Source organism: Oncorhynchus kisutch, unplaced genomic scaffold (genome assembly GCF_002021735.2).
Source record: "Oncorhynchus kisutch isolate 150728-3 unplaced genomic scaffold, Okis_V2 scaffold3827, whole genome shotgun sequence".
NCBI classification, from domain to species: domain Eukaryota; kingdom Metazoa; phylum Chordata; class Actinopteri; order Salmoniformes; family Salmonidae; genus Oncorhynchus; species Oncorhynchus kisutch.
In genome coordinates this window covers 126,316-147,804 of record NW_022265772.1, presented here as the reverse complement: position 1 = coordinate 147,804, position 21,489 = coordinate 126,316, and positions in this window count along the sequence as shown.

Sequence of the window (21,489 nt, the reverse complement as noted above, 5' to 3'; positions counted from 1 at the left end):
TCCCTAAAAATACTAACTGTGTGTTACAGCAGATAACGTAGTACAATGTTAGCTCATGATTATCTATTCAGTACAATGAGTAGTTAAGAGAGATAGAATCTCACCTTCCAGCCTTGTTCACTGAATCTCACAGATATCTCACATGTCTCTTACAAGCCTGACGCCCACTGTTGACATGGCTGTGATCTGAAAGGGACCAAAAAATATGTTATGAACCAGGAAAGACTAATGTACACTTTGGATGCATTGGATTTTAAATTAAATGTAAATGCAACTTAAGCAATTTTGTAATTGGGATGAACTGTCCCTTTAAACTGTATAAAAAAAGTTTAACTACAAGACGAAAAACCAGTGTTGTCCCCTGACCTTGTATGTATACTGGGCAAGGGCAGGTCGTATTTGGGCTTCTTCTTATTGGGGGTTGGGTTTCAGGGCGCGTGGGGGGCGACAGGGGGCCTGGCTGGCCCTGAAGAAGTTGGTTAGATGAGTTCTTGAAGTCTTATATCTATATTTTGGAATGTTGGATGTTGATTTCGGGAGGCTTCCATCATGGAAAAGGGACCAGACCACTTTTTTTTGTTAGTTAACCTAAACGAATCACCACCCTCGACAGAATAACAACAGTTGACTGCTATTTAAGTAGTGATTTGACTGTCAAATCCATGTATTGGTGTGTGGCCATTGACTTTTATGGAGAGACCGCCCCAAATTTCCTGTGCCATTTCCTGGGCATTTCATTAACTCCGTTCTAAGTTCTGCGCATCCCAGCGCATGGAAAAATCAATGGTACAAAACACAATATATTGATCTTGAAAGAGTTGCGTAACGGGCTGCAGGGAGGTCAGGCGCAGGATAGCAGAACTGGGTATTAACCGGAGCAGTTTAATGAGGAAAAAACCAAAGGCACCCAGAACAACAGAATATGGGTTGAAATAACCCGTCGCAAACAAGTCTGAAGTGCACATACACTTTACAACAAACAATTCCACACACAGACATGGGGGGAACAGAGGGTTATATACACGTCAAGTAATGAGGGAATGTAAACCAGGTGTGTGGGAAAACAAGACAAAACAAATGGAAAATGAAAGGTGGATCTTCAATGGCTAGAAGACCGGGATGTCGACCGCCGAACGCAGCCCGAACAAGGAGAGGAACCGACTTTAGTGGAAGTCGTGACAGATCTGTTTAAAACAATCAATCTTGTCATCGTGATCTGAGGTTAACATTTTGTGTAATTCCACTAAGTTTTATAGGGTGAAAATGCAAGCTTGTGTAAGGTAGTAACACAAACTGTCCGCATTAGGGAAATTTGCGCGTCAATTGTCAATTTAAGAATATTGTATTCTTTGCCTACTCACAAAGTATTACCAAAAGTACATATATTTAAAGGGACATAACACTGAGACCCCTGGACATGGGTGGGGGAATATTTGTGTGATGACCTAAAATAGGGGCAGAAGCTCACCAGCACCAGCAGTCTCTCCAACCACCCCTGAACGTCAGAGTCATTTAACCATTTAGAGAGTTGAACAAATCCCTGGCACTCTAGACTAGAGCCTCCATAGTCTATGCAGCAACCTGAACATTTCACGTGCCTACCTTTAGGTTTCTCTCAGTACAGTCCATTGTACTGGCCTGTGTGATGTGTAGTAGTTTGATGCATCTTATTACTTTGTTTGTTTGTCACCCGAAAATTCAGTCTCAGCCAATGATTGTTAATATCCTCAATTCCTTACCTGACCCTTACAGACGCAGATACCTGACCTGAAGACATTCAAACAGCACTTTGAGAGCAAGCATCCAAAGTCCCCAATGCCACCAGAGCTGGTTGATGTTGAGACTTAAAACGATGACACACACAATGGACCTACAGCTGGGGTAAGATGCAGTATACAGTGGGAAGAAATAGTAAGTGAACCCTTTGGAAATACCTGGATTTCTTTTATTTTTGTATTCTTTTATTTTATACTTAGTTTTTAAATTACTTAGTTTTTATTGTAGGAACACAAAGTACAAATAAAGCCAAATAAAAGAACAACAACAAGAAAAGATCTGGCAGTTACAGTGCACTTCATACCTTCATCATCATACCATCATATTAGTTACATTGACATCTTTGAATTAGACCTTTTCCAAGTACGAAACCCATTTTTCCCAGTATTCTTGACCTCTCTCCTGTTGAGTTCTTAAGGCAAAGGTCATACGCTCCGTGTGGTGTATTTCTTCTACAATGTCTATCCATTGTGTCACTGTGGGAGGGTCTTTTTGTAGCCATTTCCTAGTGATAGCCTTTTTACTGGCTGCCAGTTGGACCTTCAAGAGGTACTTTTCTCTATTGTGTAAGTTATCAGGTATTTCACCCATGTACAAAGAAATGAATGTTTGTTCTATGTCAAATCCCATTATTTTTCCAATGTTAGATCTTATTTGTTAGATCTTATTTCTCCCCAGTAAGTTTCGATTGCGGGGCAAGTCCAAAAGATATGAGAGTGGTCCGCCCTCAATAGACCGCATTCTCTCCAACAAGGGTGTTGTGAGCCAGTCTGTTTTAATTTCAGTTTAGGTGTTATGAAGAAACGTATAACATTCTTCCAACAGAATTCTCTCCATGACCTTGAGTTGGTGGAGCTTTGTTGAGTCTCTAATATATTCAACCATGTTTCATCAGTTATTTCAATGTTAAGTTCCTCCTCCCATTTCTTTTTAAAATAGTTTGTAGAATGTTTCTTTGAGGATTGAATACCCAAGTAGAGATTTGAAATAGTTTTTTCGTTACTCCCCAAGTTGTATGCGTTAGTGAATACTTGGATTAATTTTGGAGGTGCTCGAGGGTCAGTCACTTTTATCTCCCTTACGAAATAGTGTCGTACTTGTAGGTATCTGTAAAAATCTTGTTTATCCAAGCCATGTTTTTTACTTAGGTCCTGGAAGTTATCTAGGTTCCCATTCCTTACAATTGTACTGAATGACATGATGCCTTTCTGCGTCCATTGTTTAAACCTGCTGTCCTGAGTTGCAGGGATGAAGCTGGGGTCGTATGCGGGCCAATTCAGCAGTTTGATCTCTCTGTCTAAATTATTTTGCTTAACTACCCTAAACCATGTCTTCAGAGAGAAATGAATCCACTGATTTTGTCTATTGTATATTTCTTTTACCATGTCCTTATTTCCCAGTACTGACTGTATGGGTATCTCTGTCAGCGTAGTCTCGATGTCTTTCCATTTGGATTCGTATTCTGAATTGCACCAACACACCAGGGGTCTCAAATGGGCTGACACATAATAATCTTTTAGGTTTGGTAAGGCCATACCCCCACAGTTTTTTGGTAACTGTAATGTTGTATATCTAGTTCTTGGTCCTCTTACTGTTCCGTTGATCCCATTCCGTAAACTGTTTAGGTGGGATTTCTATGGGCAGTGATTGGAACAAATACAGTAACCTCGGCAGGATGTTCATTTTGATTGTTTCAATTCTACTACTAAGATCTAAGGGAAGTGAATTCCACCTGTCTAGGTCATCATATATTTTCTTGTTAATGTGATCGTAATTCATACAATAAAGTTTGGGTATATCTTTTGGTAAATTTACTCCCAGATATATAATGGATGAAGAGGTCCAGGTGAAGTTATACCTACTCTTCAGATCTTCCTGTGGGGTATAATTATATACTAGGGCTTGGGTCTTGTGTACGTTAAGCACATACCCTGAATATGTTCCAAATGTTGTAAAACATCCATCAATCTAGGTACACTTGAGCCTGGGTCTTTAAGGAATAACAGAACGTCATCAGCATACATGCATATCTTATGTTCACTGCCTCTTATTGTTATTCCCTCTAAGGTTGGGTCCTGTCTTATTGCCTGTGCTAATGGTTCTAGGTACAAGGAGAAGAGTGTGGGTGATAGATTACAGCCTTGTCTTGCCCCTCGCTCTAATTTTATCGTTCGTGTCAAATGTCCATTTATCTTTATTCTAGCGGTCGGACATGAATACAGTGTTTTGATGCACTGTATCACTTCTTTGTTGAAACCAAATCTTTCCATAACTTGGAATAGGTAATCCCATCCCACTGAATCAAATGCTTTTTCTGCATCTAGGCTGATTAATATTGCACTTGTCGTATTCTGAGTAATGTGGTCCATGACATGTAGTGTTCTCCTTATATTGTCCTGTGTCTGCCTATTTTGTATGAAACCAGTTTGATCTCCGTCAATCAATTCTGGGATTATGTTCTCCATTCTTTTGTCTATTATTGATGCATATAGTTTATAATCTGTGTTAAGAATTGCGATAGGTCGATATGAACTGCATTCTTTCTTTTCTTTACCCTCTTTTGGGATTACTGATATGATGGCCTCTCTCCATGACGGTGGGAGACCTCCCTCCCTCAGAGTCCTGTTAAAACAGACCTTAAGTAGAGGTGCTAATTGTTCTCTGAACGTCTTGAACCATTCTGAAGGGAAGCCATCAGTGCCTGGAGACTTGTTGGCTTTTTGCTGAGATATTGCTTTATTAATTTCTTCGGTGGATATTTCTGAAGATAGTCTATCATTTTGCTCTGTCCCAATTTAGGGGAGATCGTGTGAGTTCAAAAAGTGCTCTATTGTCTGTGCATCTGCCTTCTCTGGTTGCCTGGACAGATTTTTGAAATATGATTCAAATGCATTCTGTATTTCATCTAATTTGCATGTGATCTTCTTTGTTTTGGGGTCTTTTATTTTGAAAATGGTATTCTGTGCTTGTTGTTTCCTGAGTCTCCATGCTAGTAATTTGGTTGCCTTTGAGCCTGCTTCATAAACTTTTGTTATTAACCAAATACTTATTTTCCACCATAATTTGCAAATAAATTCATTAAATTAAATTCATTTTGTCTGTCATAGTTGAAGTGTACCTAAGATGAAATTTACAGGCCTCTCATCTTTTTAAGTAGGAGAACTTGCACAATTGGTGGCTGACTAAATACTTTTTTGCCCCACTGTATATGGTATCCCATCTAAAGATAAGGTTACTTATCTTGAAATTGTTACATGCAAGGATGAAAAACAAAGGAGTGAATTGAACTTTAACTCCATTGAGAAAACAAAGAACAAATTGAACCTCTTGTTGATGAGAGATATTTCGTTATACGGTCGGGTATTATTATCCAAAGCTGAAGGGTTATCCAGGTCGGTTTATGTCTCGTTATCACTTGACTTACCCCCTAAAATTGTAAAGGACTTAGATAAGATTATTTATAGTTTTATTTGATGTGATATCCACAAAAATGATGTGGATATATTGAAGCAACATCTCAAGACATCAGTCAGGAAGTTAAGGCTTGGTCGCAAGTGGGTATTCCAAATGGACAATAACCCCAAGTATACTTCCAAAGTTGTGGCAAAATGACTTAAGGACAACAAAGTCAAGGTATTGGAGTGGCCATCACAAAGCCCTGATCTCAATCCTATAGAACATTTGTGGGCAGAACTGAAAAGGCGTGTGTGAGCAAGGAGGCCTACAAACCTGACTCAGTTACACCAGCTCTGTCAGGAGGAATGGGCCAAAATTCAGTCAACGTATTGTGGGATGATTGTGGAAGTCCACCCGAAACATTTGACCCGAGTAAAAGAATTTAAAAGGCAATGCTACCAAATACTAATTTAGTGTATGTAAACTTCTGACCCACTGGGAATGTGATGAAAGAAATAAAAGCTGAAATAAATCATTCTCTCTACTATTATTATGACATTTCACATTCTTAAAATAAAGTGATGATTCTAACTGACCTAAGACAGGGATTTTTTTACGAGGATTAAATGTCAGGAATTGTGAAAAACTGAGTTTAAATGTATTTGGTTAAGGTGTATGTAAACATCAGACTTCAACTGTACATAGAAGTGCACACTATTCTTATTATTTTTTAATGTATGTATATAGTCAACTATACAACTTCCACTACTACTACTACTACTACACTTTATATCATCCAATAATATATAATGAAAAACACTCAACATGAAGAATTAATGCAATTATGTTAATTTCAAATATTTATTTTGAAATATAGATTAGGTGCTCTTCTTTTTATAGCAGGAAGTAAAGGGACTGGACAAGGCTTTGCCTATAGCTGAAAACATCCTGGAAATGAGTGAACGCTTCCTTGGTTTCTTCTTGGTGGAGCATACACTCTCTGTTCGGCAGGATTCTTGATCATTGACAATTGCTGGGGGAAAAAATGTAAACATAACATTTCTTTAACTGACCCTAGTTAGTGTGAATAATTAGTATTGCATTATTATTATTTAAAGTGTAATATTCTACATAATTTCCAAATGTAGGGCGGCAGGTAGCCTAGCAGTCTCAATCCGCCTATTTAACACAGAAGTGTTACATAGGCCCCCCCCAGGGCTTAGTCTGTTTAGTGCCAAAAAGAAGGGGATAAAAACATGCTAAAATATATATACATATATATATATATATACAGTGCCTTGCGAAAGTATTCGGCCCCCTTGAACTTTGTGACCTTTTGCCACATTTCAGGCTTCAAACATAAAGATATAAAACTGTATTTTTTTGTGAAGAATCAACAACAAGTGGGAAACAATCATGAAGTGGATCGACATTTATTGGATATTTCAAACTTTTTTAACAAATCAAAAACTGAAAAATTGGGCGTGCAAAATTATTCAGCCCCTTTACTTTCAGTGCAGCAAACTCTCTCCAGAAGTTCAGTGAGGATCTCTGAATGATCCAATGTTGACCTAAATGACTAATGATGATAAATACAATCCACCTGTGTGTAATCAAGTCTCCGTATAAATGCACCTGCACTGTGATAGTCTCAGAGGTCCGTTAAAAGCGCAGAGAGCATCATGAAGAACAAGGAACACACCAGGCAGGTCCGAGATACTGTTGTGAAGAAGTTTAAAGCCGGATTTGGATACAAAAAGATTTCCCAAGCTTTAAACATCCCAAGGAGCACTGTGCAAGCGATAATATTGAAATGGAAGGAGTATCAGACCACTGCAAATCTACCAAGACCTGGCCTTCCCTCTAAACTTTCAGCTCATACAAGGAGAAGACTGATCAGAGATGCAGCCAAGAGGCCCATGATCACTCTGGATGAACTGCAGAGATCTACAGCTGAAGAGAGATTAAAGTAGATGTCACGTGTCAAAATTTTGATTGATGACCCTATGTGAACCTATGTGAACTCTATGTGAACCCTATGTAGTGATGACGTGTGCATGTCTTCTGGTCAGGCAAGCCTGGTTAGGTGGGGGCTATGGGGTGAGTAAGGGTCCATTTGACAGGCCGTTAATGATTGATGACCCAAGCCTGATAGGCAAGCCTGGTTAGGTGGGGGCTATGGGGTGAGTAAGGGTCCATTTGACAGGCCGTTAATGATTGATGACCCAAGCCTGATTTATGACCCTATGTAATGATTTATGACCCTATGTCATGTAGAAGGGTGCATGCCCAGGGGGGTTGGTGGGGTTGAGTAAGTGACCATGTGTCAGGTCAACCTGTTACTGTTTCTCACGGTTTGGGGTGGTTAATGCCCCTTATAAAGCGCCTGAACAATACCTGTTTAAGACTGTACATGATAACCCCCCTGAATATTAAACAAAAATGACACCTATGCCAATTTTAGGGATGTTATGCTCGGCTTGTCATGAACCCAGTGACCAAAGCCTTGAAGAAGTTCTGTGTGAAGCTCCAGAATGTTTTAAAGGATTTTTGGGTACGAGTGAGGGCCACATGTCTTACATATTCCACCCGGAGGATTCTACGGTAAAGATATTCACAGACCGTGGACCCAAACCCCTTTATCCTGCAAAACCTGGGAGTTTTCCCCCGGCTCTGGGGATGAGAGAATGGCTAAACATCAGGCTGGCTCTTTGTAAAATTGAACAGGTCCTGAGTGGTACAAATGTGCCAGGATATGCGTTGGAAGAACAGGTCTGCGGCCGCAGTGATCTCAAGGCTCTAAGAATTGCTTCAATGGACTATAGCCCTGACAACAAAGTGACAATTTTAGCCTGTGACCTTTATGATAAGTCTAATGCTACAAAGTCTGTCAATTCTCCTGTAGCTTCCAGAGCACGCAAACATGTAAACTTTTTTATTCCTGTGTTTAGTTTTAAATGGGTGGATTATCCAATTTTCATAACACTTATGAATAAGCTGGACATTCTCTTCCAAAATGGGGAACAGTTAAAGCGCTGGGCGAGGCTTTCCTTGAGACAGAGTCAAGACCAAAAGGCCCGACGGAGGATCTACCCCTGGAGTGAAAACTTACCAAGTGTTGATGGACCTAGCAAGAGAGCCTTGCCTTTTGAGGGCGAACTCGACACGGACAATGGCGGTTGGTTGCATAAGCTCCCAGGATCTGTAAGAAAGGCATCGTAAAATACCTTAAGAATGTAAGGATATAAAATGTATGTACTAAATATTTTGAATGAAATAAATGGTTTTAAAATCAGAATCTCACCACGTTATGAACTCTCGCGTTTGTTCACTCTTAGCGCAGTCTGTCCCTGAGAAAAAACTTGCGGAAAAAGCCATGTGCGCGCGTATGTGCGTGAGGGAGTTTTCTGTAGTGGCTGTGTGTGTGTGTGTGTGTGTGTGTGTGTGTGTGTTTCAAAAACAGAAAAAGGGGGGCGGGTTGTTTGTTAAAAAAATACCCTTGCATCTGCGCTCAAGGCTCTCTCTCTCTCTCTCTCTCTCTCTCTCTCTCTCTCTCTCTCTCTCTCTCTCTCTCTCTCTCTCTCTATGCCTGGTGGGTCGTTTGAAACCAAGGTTTACACTAGCCTGCAAAACAGATGCCTACCCCCCAACAATAATATTGTGTCTTACGACTCCTAATCTTAAAGGCCTTTCATAAAACTATTTTTTAGGTGGGCTAAAAAGTCATTCATCCCAGCGATGTCGAGACCAACCCACCCCCTGCATCTAGGTGCGGAGATTTTAGAAGATCCAAAAGGATCCTAATGTTTAGACACACCCAATACCATGTGTTTGAAATGTGTCAAATATACCATGGGCGGGGGTATAGCCCGAAAAAAACGACAAACCCCAAATGCTATGTAAAAATCATTCAGGGGTTTTTCTCTAGGTCGTAGGGTACAAAAGCGCTAGAAACCAGGGGGCAATGTTAGCAGCGTTTTAGTTCCGATGCAAACAGCACCTCCAGAAACTCCAAGAATCGTTATCGGACTGAAGCGTTAAAAAAGATAATCGGGGAAAACAGTCTAATGGATCTATCGCAAGGTGAGTTCTTGAAATAAATCTTTATTAGATTTGGTTGTTGTGGGGAATTGTTTGAAAAGCGTGGGATGTTATAGAAATATTAAACAATCATTAGGATCAGTATGCTTACCGTATAACAAGGCAATATTAGCTAAAGTGATTATAGCTTTAATATTGTCGAATGTTTTATAGATTCTGAAGCATTCACGCAGATACTCCGAGGTATAACTGAGCTCGAACCATCCAATGGGGCTCCGGAACAAAGTGCAGACAAACAAACGCCTACCCTGAATTGTAAACGTAAGTAAGCTCCAAGAATTCCATACATAAAAATATTTATACCTTAAAAACAAAAAGTGTGGGCATCTTATATTAAAAGTTATTTTATATGTTTACAGAGGACCTAAAGCCTAGAAGGTTAAACGAGGCCCTATGGAGCCTGAACGGTTTCTGCGAAGCATATGACTACGAGACAATTCTGCCCTACTCCCAGGATGTATTTACACAAAAGCAGCGAACAGAGACTTTAAACGGCAGGTCAACTCCCCTTGGCCAGGACAACGTTGTCCCCCATATTTCTAAACACCAAAGGATAATTAGTGCTCAGATCCACAGTTCCGCTTCACCCGAACAATTCTACTTGGCCGATATTCACGAGACGTCGTTCCAAGGACAAGGTATGAATCAATTATATATTATTATTTATATATATTATTATTTTAATATTTATATATATATTTTTTTTTTTTATGCCGGAATATGTTAAAACAAGGCCTAATGCTGTTTTTTTTTTTTGTTGGTTTTTTTCAGGCTCACCATCTACCGAACCTGCAGATGCTGTAATACAGGTTGAACAAAGACATCAGCACCTGGTTTCAGAGCTTCTTCAGAACAGCCCTCGTCAAAAAAGCCGAGGTATTTAATTAATGTATTGTTAATATATAGGCTTATATCTGAAATGTATTTGGCATTTTTAACATATTTTAGGGTTAATAACCTATTTTTGTATGTATTATTTTTATTTCAGACTCCTCACCGGCTTATAAAGACAACGCACAAACATCGGAGGATGCCCAGACAAGCATCCCCGAGGAGGCTCCAAAGACACCAGTCAAGAAAACAGCGAAACCTGATGATTTCAAAGATTTAAATGACATTTCTGAGGTAGACGATTTGATGTTCTGTGAAGCTGCCAACCTTCTTGAATCGGCCAATTCTGTGGGGGAAACAGCAGATTCTGAAATAGACCAAGAACGTTTTTTCAAAGCGTTTACCCTGGGTTTAAAATCACGAAAGGCTCTACTCCAGAGGCGCATGTGTATTCTACTCGAGCATCAATACAATCAGGATGTGTCATTCTGGCGTAGCGAGCTACCCCGTATGTTAAAAAACATTAGGGCTAAAACAAGCAAATACCGCCGTTAAAAAACACACATGTAAACACACACACACACACATCCTTAATTAGACAGATGGCGCCCCCTATAGACCAAAGTGAGACAATTGAAACCCTCTTAGCCATGATCCCTACAGAGCTCCAAGATATAGTTAACCATATGAATGATTCGGGGGTAATTGACATAATGACAATAGATGAAAATCTATTATCACAGATTCCCTCCGAACTCATAGACATTATTACACGTATGAATGAGTCAGGGCCTTCCGAGGAAAACATGTTAACACAGATTCCCGAAACCATCATATCTCTAATTACCCAGCTTAACGCGAGCCCTAGGTTTAATTCGGCCCCACAGACACCTCTAAGACAGCCTTTAACAACATTGTCCGAAGAGTCTGAAAGTCAATATGATGTTTTTGAACAGTTGGACAAATGTCTAGCAAATCTGGAGGGGGGCGGTCTTGAGATCAGTGTACAGAACGAGAGCGCTAGGTTTAATTCGGCACCCCAGACACCTATAAATCAGCCTTTAACACCAATGTCCGAAGAGTCTGAAACCCAATACGATGTTTTTGAACAGTTGGACAATTGCCTAGCAAATCTGGAGGGGGGAGGTCTTGATCGAAGTGTACATGTTTTGCGTCGAAATAAATTCAGCAATATTGAGGTTCGCCAGTTTTTCAATTTCGCATGGGGGGGTCAGATTCGGGAATATGCTGTGTTTTACGTAATGCTTATGGACACTTTGAATGAACTGTTAGCTAGGATTAGAGATTATAGCGAACCTAGGGATCTCTTACAGTTGGAAATTTGTGGAGACAGTCTACAGAGCAAGGTATCGCTTATTTTACAGAATGGTGAAGCAGAGCTTGAACAATTTGTTAAACTGCTAGAACGCCTTGTTCAGTCAAATTTAAACGTGCTAGCAGATAGGACCCTCGAACTTGTAGTACAATTAGTACGACAACCACAAGGGGGCGGGGGTCAGAGACGAAAGCTCGAGAGTTTAATGCAGTCCGAAATCATAAGCAATAAAAGGGCCTATCTCATAAATGTTCCCAATCCAGGTAATAAGCTATGTTTTGCCATAGGTTTGGCCCACTTACTCAGCCCAGGATGTACTGATCAAGCCGCGTTACAAAAAGCTCGAGAGCTACAAACTGCGGTGGGTCTCGGTATACAGGATGCTGTGGCTTTCTGAACATCAAGATTGTGGTTTTGTACCACAGTAGGGCTAATGACGCTCTCCTCAAGTTCCAAAATATACCCGAACCACATCCTAAGACTATGTACTTTTATGTGCAAAATGAGCATTACTATGCCGTAACTAACATCACAGCCTTTTTAGGCGCTCCATATGTCTGTCCAGCCTGTCATACCGGCTACACACGCATGGGGGGGCACTCGTGCCGTTACAACTGTTCAGTATGTCTGGATAAACATTGCCCTATGCAGCCGCTAAACTTGACCCCCTGTGCGGATTGTCACCGCACATGTCGTTCGGCCTACTGTTACGAAAAACACAAAACTGAAACATGGCATCCCAAGGCATGTAAATCTGTAAGCAGTTGTGACATTAACAAGAAATGTCCAAAATGTCATTGCAATTACAACCTTAAAATAGATAGCCCTAAACCTCATGTTTGTGGAATTATACACTGCCCAATCTGTAAAGGTCCTTTGAAAAGCAGAGACGCGGAAGCGGTTCAAGAAGTAACACATGAGTGTTACATTCAGCCCTTGGCTGAAGATGAACATACAGAGAAATATGTGTTTTATGATTTTGAGACAAATCAGCAATCAGGGGTTCATTTGCCTATTTTTGTGTCAACCATGACTTTCAAGGGTGAAAAATGGTCGGCCGAGGGACCCAATTGTGCCCGGCTCTTTCTAAAACATTTTAGAAAAGCCCAGTACAGAAACTTCACGTTTATAGCTCACAATGCTAGGGCCTATGACGCCTATCTGCTTCTGAACCCTTTGATACAGCAAGGCGTGGCCCCCAGTGTCATAGCTCAAGGGAGTAAAATATTATGCTTTGTTGACCCCACCTTCAAACAGAGATACATTGACAGCTTAAGCTTCTTACCCATGAGATTGGCTCAAATGCCAGAGGCCTTGGGTTTTGAAAACTCTGTCAAAGGCTATTTCCCTCATTTCTTCACATCTGAGGAGAATCTACATTATATAGGATCTTATCCAGCCCCCGAAATGTACGGGTGTGATCAAATGTCTCCCAAAGAGCGTGAGAGATTCATGACATGGTACGAGACCGTAAGACATGGCACTTTTGATTTCCATAAAGAGATGGAATCATACTGTGACAATGACGTTGTTATACTTCGTGAAGGATGCCTCAGATTCAGAGAAGAGGTAATCAAAGATGCGGGCATTGACCCCTGGAGCTGTACAACTATTGCATCAGCGTGCATGAAAACCTATCGTACACACTATCTAACTCCTGAATCTATAGCTATCCCATCGCCAGACAACTACCGACGCCAATTCAAGGCCTACTCTAGTGGTTCCATTCAATGGTTGGAGTACTTGGCCCAGGATAAAGATATTTTTATCCAACATGCTTTGAATCGGGGGGAGAAGGCTTTTGGGCCTTACCATGTAGATGGATACACACAGATTGACGGGGTTGAGACAGTGTATGAGTACAACGGTTGTTTCTTCCACGGTTGTAAATTATGCTTTGTCCCCCAGGTCTTGTGTGTCCTAACCCAAAAGACTTTTGGGGAAATGTACCAAGAGTTTCAAGACAAACTGAATTCTTTAAAGGCTACTTACGGGTTAAAAGTTGTGGTTTTGTGGGAGCACGAATGGACAGCCCTCAAAAAGGCAGATCCTAGTGTTAAGGCCTTCCTTACCCATTATGACCCTCCAGAGCCCCTGGAACCGCGACAGGCCTTGTTTGGAGGCCGGACCAATGCTTTGACATTGCGTTATGTAGCTCAACCCGACGAGACAATAGGCTATGTAGATTTTACATCCCTATATCCTCATGTAATGAGTTCCTCATTCTATCCTATAGGGCATCCTGAAATTATTCACAGCGACTTTGACGAACCCCAAAATTATTTTGGTTTAATCAAAGCGACTGTCTACCCTCCTAGGGGGCTGTTTATACCTGTGTTGCCTTACAAGGGTCCTAAAGGAAAACTTTTCTTTCCCCTTTGTCGCACATGCTGTGAAAACCACAACCAGGAAAACCCCTGTGATCACACAGATCAAGAAAGAGCCCTGACCGGTGTATGGGTCACTGTAGAATTCTCTAAGGCTTTAGAGAAGGGGTATCGTGTGGCCAAAATCTTTGAAGTGTGGAACTTTTCCAGGAAATCAGACACACTTTTTAAAGAGTACATCAAAACCTTCTTGAGATGCAAGCAGATGGCTTCAGGCTATCCTGCATCGGTCACAGATCAAGAAAGTAAAGACCAGTACATTCAAGACTACCATGACAGAGAAGGCATACTTCTTGACCCTGACAGAATAGAGGTCAACAAAACCAAAAGAAATGTGTCGAAATTGTACTTGAACTCCCTTTGGGGGAAATTAGCGCAGAGATGCAATATGCTAACAACTTCGATCATTAAAGACCCCGAAGAATTTTTGGAATTTGTTTTTTCGGACCAATACGAAATTTCACATTTTTCCTTCTTGAGTCAAGACATTGCCTTGGTGCAATGGAGGCGCCACCAAAAGTGGGTTCTACCCCCGGGTAATGTAAATGTGTTTCTTGCAGCATTTACCACAGCCTATGGCCGCCTTGAACTGTACACCCTCATGGAACAGCTTCAGAGGCGGGTTCTTTACCACGACACAGACTCTGTGGTCTATGTAAGCAAACCGGGGGATTGGACCCCCCCACTTAGCAACTATCTTGGGGGTTTAACGAGTGAACTCGAAGAGGGTGACCATATTACAGAATGGTCCTCATGTGGTCCAAAAAGCTATGCTTTTAGGACTAAAGCCAATCACGTGGTGTTGAAAGCCAAAGGCGTGACTCAAAACTATGAAAATGCACCGCGTGTAAACTTGGAATCAATCACGCGCTTGGTCGAGGGGTTCGTAAAGGACAAGAATAGTGACTTGGAGATTTTGAGCTCCTACAACAAAATAGTGAGGGATAAAAAGGGGTTCCATCTAAGAAACGCACCACTCACTAAAAGATTCAGGGTAGTCTATGACAAGAGACAGCTATTGCCTGACGGTACCACATTGCCCTTTGGCTACTGACTTATGCTACAAGCCCCAGTGTGTCTTAAAGCTTAAGATATTATGACTGCTGTCGAGGGTTTTGACCCCCGTCTACAATTGCCTTTTTCAGCATTAATTGCAGGCCCTTCAAACAGTGGTAAAACTTTTTTTGTAAAAAGTATTTTAGAGAATTCTGAACATGTGTTATCTCAAAAGCCTGACAATATTGTATGGTGTTATTCATGTTACCAACCTCTGTATGATGAATTATTGAAGACAATAAAAATCAAGTTTGTTGAAGGAATACCCGATTCTCTGTCTGATGATGAACTTCTCCCCCCACATGTAAATAATCTGCTGGTTTTGGACGATATGCTATTTGCTGGTAGCGAACACCCTGAAATTGCACGAGCTTTTACCCAATATACTCATCATAGAAACCTGTCCGTGCTTTACTTGGTCCAGAATGTGTTTCACCAAGGTAAAAATAGTCGGACCATTAGCTTGAATGCCAACTACATGGTATTGTTTAAAAATCCTAGAGACAAACTGCAAATTAGCACTCTAGCTCAGCAGATGTACCCTGGACGGAAATCATACTTTATGGAGAGCTATGAGGACGCTACCAAAGAGCCATTTTCTTATTTAATCGTGGATTTAAAAGCAAATACTCCAGAACACCTTAGGCTACGTACAGGGCTGTTTCCGGGGGAGAGGCCTGCTGCATACCTTCCTAAAAAGTAAACGCTATGTCTCTGCGTTTAAAAAGAAACCTCCCCCTCTTGAGAAGGCTAGTAGGTTCTACAGCTAAAGAACGGAAGGCCATCTTGGGTCGCTGTTCTTCAGATCTCATATTAGCCCTATGTGAGATTGCTTTGAATCTTCTCAAAGGACGCATTCCACTCACCCTGAACCAATTGAAAAAATTAAGGAGACAAAAGACAGCGATCAAACTCTTTGCCAATAAAAGGGCCAGTCTTCAAAAGAAAAGACATAGTATACAACAGTCTGGGGGTTTTCTTCTACCTTTACTCAGTATAGCCGTGCCCTTCATCACCAGCCTTATTGCGGCCAGACGTGGGGGTTGAACACGTGGTGTGATGGCCACTAAAATGTACTTGGTGCCTCAACAAGAGTTGGATAGACTTAAAAAACAAATGCAGGGTCCTGAAGATATCAGACAAACAGCGGAAAATGATTTGGATACGGCCATGAAGGATGTTTTGAACCGAAAAGGATTGAACCCCTATGATAAGATTCAAAAATACACAAACCTAATGCAAAGGTAAAGCAAGGGGAGAGAGAGACTAACCATTTAACCCTTTCCCTACCGGACCCTTTAACAGATGTCGAACCTAACGATAGCCATGCCCCTGTAAGGCCTGTACCGTCGATCTTACCTAGTGGAGATAATATGTCGGGTGAAGCTCAAATGCCATTTGAAGATAAAGTTATGCATGACCTACTGACACATGTGCCTTTACGTAACAGGAAGAATGTTAAATACATTATGAACAAGATAAAAGACTCAAAGGGGATAGCTGCTTGGAACGACTCTGGAGAGTTTATCCTTCAGGGCTCTGTGGTTAGGGGGTCCCATATGCAGGACTTGCTTAAAAGTACCACGGCTGCCCACAAGGTTGCTGATGATCGAAGGCCTCCCGGCTGGCGTCAGTTTCTTAAGGCCCTGGCAATCCTCAACATCCCCCTCTCCGGTGTACCCAACCATAAGCTTCGTCAACAGATTCAAGCTTTAAAACAAAAGCCTTCAACGAGATACAGCACCCCTAAAGATGCCCCAACGACACCGTCCCCCTATGAAAGCGATGATGCTAACTCATTTACTCCCATGAACGTCTCAGGACCTTTTCCTAAACCCGATCTCTCGGCGTGGTTAGACTTTTGAAAATGACTTTTGAATGACTATGATTAAATTCAATAAATTTTTTATTTGAAAAATAAGCAAGTTAACATTTGTGGCATTCTTGAAACATATGACGTGAGCATACGCCTTGATTACGCGTTCTTAAAGGACACACATTTGAACACTTTTGATATTTTCTAACAAAACAAGATACAAGGTTATCATTACTTCTTAAATCATCCTTATAAAGAGACATAACATCTTCAAAAGAAACTCCCCGGGCTCTTTGGCACAGGTAAAATACACAGTGGTGACCGCATGTAGTGGAAAGGTTATCTTGCACTTGTTTGATGTTGTAGTAGATCTTTGTACCGTTTAGGGTCAAAAAATCTTTAATAGATTTAGGGAAATGTGAAAAACCGGGGGGAAAGCCATAGGAATCAAAAAAAGTTGAGATTTTTCGTCCACCTTCCTGTTCTAATGTCATAGCTAGCCAATGTTCACCAGGCATGTGTTTAGGATGGGTATTGACAATAAACATTGCAGGCCTCTCAGGCCATATCTCAATAGGTAATTCATCACAAGCCAACACTCCACAAAATTGTTTTCCAATCAAGCGGCTCATGAGCCCGTCCAACTCTTGGGTATTCATGTCTTTGTTCAAAGGTCCTTAATAATAATCCACTAAGACCTGTCTTCGGGCATTCACTTCCAAGATTGAATCAGAGCATGCGTAAACAATCATGCTAACTGTACAGGCTAAAGGTGTACGGAAACGCATTTCCAGCCTGAGGTTACCTTGGGACACCACAGACAGATTTCCTGAGGTGTCATCATCAGGTGATAAATTGAAAGCATACAATGTGTAACCCTCTGCAAAATCATTTCTGTCAATAGGTAAAGAGAGATCTTTTAGATGTCGCCCTGTAGCCAGGAATAGATTGTAAAATTCTCGCACAGATATGTTGTTATTAAATTGTGGTTGGAAAGCCTTCGCCGGAACCTGACGTCCGTCCTGACAGAGCGCTACATACTCTGCATTGAAGTGCTGAAAATTAAAGGGGTTTTTATCTAAACTGCCCGTATTAGAGGCGTGATCAACCAGACCTATAACCACATATCTAGGTAAAGGGCCTAGAAATAGGTTTTCTTGACTGCAGATTCTACTGCCCACAGGTATGCTAGTCCTTTGTTTGCACCGGTGGAAGGGTCTGTCGATTCCATAGAGGCTCCTGCAGTATCCTTGCTAAACAGCCCGGCGCTAAATTGGGTTTTGAGAGTGTCTTCGGAGTAGTTTAGTAAACACTCCATGATGGCTCTATAAGGGTATGTAGCGCTGCTTTGACTGATTAGGCGTTCACCCAAAGTCACATCAACTTGGGAGAAAATGGTGGCCAAGGGGTAATTAATGAGACTCACTTTGGCATCGTCTGCAATATTAGACCCATCTCTTTTGGTCACTTTTAGACGTAAATGCACCAAGGTGTTGTTGAGGTCCAGATAGTTGTCACCATGGCCTGGTATGAAAAATTCGATAGGCCCGTTATCGGTAATAGCAGAGAGAGGGGCTATCTCCACATAACTGGATCTATCTATTGAATGCTGCGTTAACGGTGCCGTGAAAAGATCAAGTTCTGTCTTTATAGCTTCAGAGGACATTCGATGTAAAAGAGCCATGTCACTTATTCTTTTAGAAAATACTTCCTAGTATGCTTTTAGCCTGTTTTGGTACAGACCTCCTCACTTTACCCCGTCTTTGACTTACTGAGGTTCTTTTAACAGTTAACCGCCGCTTTTTAGGTGCCGGCCTACGCCTTAAACCAGGGGGTCTCTTTTTTGGCCTTCGAGACAATATCATAAGCCCCGAGCCTTCTTGATGCTCCACCTCTGGTGACGCCCTTCGGGTCATAGCATTGGCTACAACCTCACTTACTATATTTTTAGCCGCTGATTTTAAATGTGGTTTGGCTATGCTGAAGCCTCTCTTCATAAACGGTAAAACCATCCTGAAGAGGTTACGGAATATACCTCCTATCCCCGAACCATACATTGTCGGCGCTCCATGATATCCTGGTAGTCCATTACCCACTTGATCCACATAGTATGAAACATAACGGTTAGGGTCGAGCTGATGGTGCTCCATAACACTTTTATTTGTATTATGTTTATAAATATAATACAGCTATTATATATGTAGAGAGGTTTTGGTGGGTCTAAAGTGGAGTTTTACAATCGTTTTACCATAAGTAAATTCAATGTTTTCGTTCTGATCCGTTTTAAGCTCAACCAGAATGTTTTCAATATAGTTCTTGCTGACATGTACGTAGTGCGGCTTGTCATAATTGACAGTGACGATGTCCCCATCCTTGCCGTCTATATGAACTGTTCGCAGGAGGGGCACACAGCTGTCTCCGACCCTTTGATAGGTTATGATGTCGGTATAGACAAATATGTTGTAAAAGCCTGCATGTATCCGCAGGGAATGGGAATAATTTATCGTTCACATACGTCCATTTATTGGGACCCATCCCCAACATGTAGGATAAATTACCGCTGGTCTTTATACCTCCGTTAGCAGGCCCTGAGATTTGTATCCTTTTATGGATTGGATTGTAGAATAGGAATATTTCCATCTTGTTCAGGGTTAGGTGTTCATTCAACTCTGAGACGATCCTGTCGACGGTTCTATAGAAACCTTTTTTAAGCTTAATAAGTTTCGCAGGTTCCGAGAACCTTTTGCAATAAAAATCACGGTCCTTAGCTTTGATATTATACCAACTATGGGGGTATGTAATCTCGCTGAGACCTACTTCCCAAGCCTCTGATAACTCTATAGGCTTTGGAAAATTGGTTGTATACTTCGAACTCTGATTATTACGATATATCTGTGCCGACGCATTACTGGGGAGAGTCAGGTAGAAGCCGCTGTGTTCCATGATGCCCAACTGTGTACACGCGAATGATGCGCTAGTTATCATGACTAGGGGTTTAAATTAAGCCCCGTTGCCTCCACCACATCCTGCTCCAATACCCAACTGTTGAACTTTTGAGGCCAGTTTTTCCAGCGGACCAGTAACCATTTTTTTACCCTTTTCTCTCTTCTGATCTAGAATCTCCTCCACGTGAAAGACTTTGTCTTTACCCAACTGGACCTTCTGTAATTCCTTCTCATAAAAAGATCCCTCTATAAGATCCCCGTCATAATCTTTTAATTTGTAGACCGGCGGAATGCGTGGCAGACATTCGGTAACGGTAAACAACTCCGAGCTAAAGCCTTGTTCGTATTTTTTGTCGAAAACACCCCTCAACTTTGATATACGCACCAAGTCACCCACTAGGAATTTAAAAGTCATTTTTTTCTTACGGCGAAGTGGGAACAAACCATACATATTTTTAAAGACTTGAAAAGAGTTTTCCGAAGAGACCTCCGAGGGCTTCATACGTATAGTCTTATGGTAGCTGTGGTTGTACCCGTTTACTAAATCCTGAACTATGTCTGTATATCGGTTGGTGTTGTGAGCTGTAAAATAGCGCCACATCCGCTCTTTCAAAGTCCTATTAAAGCGTTCCACAACCGAAGCTTTCAAATCAGAGCCTGTAGCAAAATGTACTATATTATACTTATTCATTAGCTTCTGAAATGTTTTATTAAAAAATTCTTTTCCGCCATCCGTCTGCACTTTCTTGGGTGCGCCTCCTGCCTTCAAGATCGATTCAAAGGCCCTGGTCACCTCTGCCCCGCTCTTATTTTTTAACACCCTTACATAGGCTAATTTAGAGAAAATATCTATAACCGTTAGCATGTAGCGATTTCCATCATTTTTATCGGCAAGGGACTGCATGTCACATAGATCCGCCTGAAATTGGGATAATGGATGCGTAGAAAAAACTCTATTTCTTGGAAAATGTTTTCTTACAGGTTTATGTAGAGTGTAGGCATCTTGCTCTGATAACCATTCATTCACTTTAGCATCGCTTAACAGACTACCTGTTTCTTCGACTATAGCTCTCTGTAAACGCTCTTTACCCCCATAAGACCCGGGGTTAGAGGGATTATAATATATGTTTTTCAACAGCTGCTCAGCCATCCTTCTTGCCTCTCTGAGGTACAATAACTGTAATGAGCCACTTTCATATAACGACAACATTTCAGTTTGTGAATTTTTATTTTAAGAATGCAACAATTATTACGTATACAGACAATTCAGGATTTGTTGCAAGATACAAGTCCCCGTTTTCTCAACAATCACAGCATGCAACACCCTGTATATATTGTTTAGATTTACAGGTTTGTTTCGCTGAATTTTTAAAACACACACGTCTGATATATAAGTATATAAACAACAAATATGATACACATTCACATTAAAGGGTGGTTCAAACAAATAATGTAAAATCTTAGCCAAAGTTATTTCTAGTTCTTCAGAATCCTCAACAAGCCTTGATACCATATGTGACCATTGTAAACTCTCGCCCGTATGTCGGACATGTTTCATGATTTGCTCCATTTTTAACACACGCTCTACAATAACCCCTGTATTGTGGGTTGTGTAGAACTTTACATTGTTCACTTTATTTTCAATAATCTGATGCATAACATTTGTAAGGTCTCTCAAAAGAAAAAATGTATTTATTCGCTCAAACATCGTAGACACATAGTTACCCATAGCTCTAAATAAACAAAATGTCACTCGGTCTCTTGGGATTTATTGAGCCAGAAAAGCATCACATCAGCCACCACAGCTTCCCTGTATTTGTTGTCGTCCACCAGGGTGTGTCGGAT